The 2,153-nt window shown below is 46.3% G+C and overlaps 1 pseudogene; it reads left to right on the top strand.

Annotated features, from left to right (window-relative positions):
- Positions 1-598: 598 nt before the first annotated feature.
- LOC148037140 (mitochondrial adenine nucleotide transporter ADNT1 pseudogene) lies at positions 599-1,413 on the top strand (annotated as a pseudogene).
- The last annotated feature ends 740 nt before the right edge of the window (positions 1,414-2,153 follow it).

The following is a 2,153-nucleotide window of genomic DNA, read 5'->3' as shown; positions in this document are numbered from 1 at the left end:
TAGGGTTTAGTGGAGGAGGACACTGCAGCACTTAGAGGGAGCACTGGAGTGACCAGTGGGCATTCCCAAGAAGAAGATAGGCAGCATTGAAGACTTTTCATAAGAAACTGAAGGCAAAAATGGAGGAAGGTACACCACAGAAAATGAAAGAGTTTACACACTTTTTTCACTACATGACCACAGCAAAAAGCTTTACTGCGCCTGTCTATAGCTTTTCCCTCTTTTCCACTTCCTTCTTCCTTCCTTCACACACACTCTCTCCCCCCTTCTGACTGAAGCTCGAAGCTTCCTGGCTATGGCGGAATGCAAGGTCCCTTGATTTCCCCCCTGCTAGCCATGGCAACGGCCCTACTGCCTTGATTAACCCTAGATAGGTAGCCATTTCCCTCGCCATTCTCGAAGCACAACACATCCCTCCCTCCCTCTCTCCCGCTTCCTTTTCCTCCCTCTTCTTCCTCGATTCCTCCATTGCACCTCTGTCTCTCCTATTCCCCTTGCTTCCCGCAATGACAGGTTTTCAGCTCCTCGCCGTGCCTTGGAATCTTGTTTCAACTTAGTTTTTAAAGAGATGATCCAGCTCACCACCTGACAGAACTCCATGAGCAATGGACCAACAGCACGGACTGGATTGGGCGCACACATTCACCAAAAAAATGATGAGCCTGAGTCGAGTGATGACACAGATCAGCACCTGACAGAACTCCATGAGCAACAGCAAGCTTCAAGTGCAATTCTATGACTGTACAGAAGACAAACCGGATAGGACAATGCTGAACTCATGCCAGTTTTGCGACTGGGAGCTGGTGCATGTGCGGGTATAATTGCTATGTCTGCTACATATCCAATGGACATGGTGCGGGGCAGGCTGACAATCCAGAGGATTCACCTGCATGCTATAGAGGAATGTTCCATGCTACATCAACTATTGTAAAAAAAGAGGGGCTGAGGGCTTTGTACAAAGGTTGTCTGCCATCGGTTATTGGAGTGATACCTTATGTGGGACTGAATTTTGCTGTTTATGAGTCTCTCAAGGACTATATTGTGAAAAAGAATCAAGCCTTGTCAGGAGAAAGTTCAGAGTTAAGCGTGCTGACAAAGCTTGGGTGTGGAGCTACAGCTGGTACAGTTGGTCAGACTGTTGCATATCCTTTAGATGTGGTACGCAGAAGGATGCAGATGGTAGGATGGAAAGATGGTTCAGCTGTCATAACATCAGATGGTCAGTTGAAAGCTCCTGTGCAATACAGTGGCATGATAGATGCATTCAAGTAGACAGTTAAGAACGAGGGGTTTGGTGCACTATACAAGGGTTTGCTTCCTAATTCTGTCAAGGTGGTCCCTTCAATTGCACTTGCTTTTGTGACGTATGAAGTGGTGAAAGATCTTCTCGGTGTAGTTCGAATCTCCGATTAGGTCTCTGAACTTGGAAGAAAAGTGATGGCATGTCAACGGGGTTGTGTATGGGTGCAACATTGTTGTCTGTAAAGCTTGTCACAAATGGGCCCTTGATTTGAATGAGTATGCATGCAAAAGTTTGAAATACAACCATCCAAAGACAGAGGTGTACAATGAAGTTGTTGAGGACTTTCTCGCTTTGCTAAGGGAATGAAAGAAGCTGTGTGAGAAGTATTGCAAGGATGAGGATGTTGAAGATAAAAAGGCCTGTAGGTGGTGGCATTCACTCTCTGTAGTCAATTCATCAGATGATGAGAGTGATAATTCAGATATTGAGCGTGATTCAGCAGAGCTTTGCGCCTCCATGCCTGCATCCACAGTCAAGACCCCTCAAGGCTTGCATTTCCTCCTATCCTTGACAAAATTACATGGAGTGGCAAAGCATTGACCATTGATTGGCAGTGGAGCTCTCACTCCTCATTTGATAAAATCTGGAGACTATGTGGGCTGCATGGGAGGGATTGGATGCTTATCAACAGTGGGAGTGACACTCTTCACAGTTGGAGGAGTTAAAGCATCCTCCTCTGAAGTTATATCTGGCAATACGCCTTTACATGGAGAAGCAATCGGCGATTGACAAGGAAGCTCACCCATTGTAGTCAGTGCTGATGCGTTCAATGTGAGTTACACCAGTAGCAAAGTCTGTGCGTGCTCCTTTGGCATTCTTGTCTGATCCCTTGAGGACATTGTAGAGGGAC

The sequence above is a fragment of the Lygodium microphyllum genome, chromosome 4 (genome assembly GCF_053477565.2).
Source record: "Lygodium microphyllum isolate KBCC chromosome 4, Lygodium_microphyllum_v1.1.10, whole genome shotgun sequence".
NCBI lineage: Eukaryota > Viridiplantae > Streptophyta > Polypodiopsida > Schizaeales > Lygodiaceae > Lygodium > Lygodium microphyllum.
The sequence above is the reverse complement of the archived record's forward strand: the minus strand, read 5'-3'. Positions and strand labels throughout refer to the sequence as shown.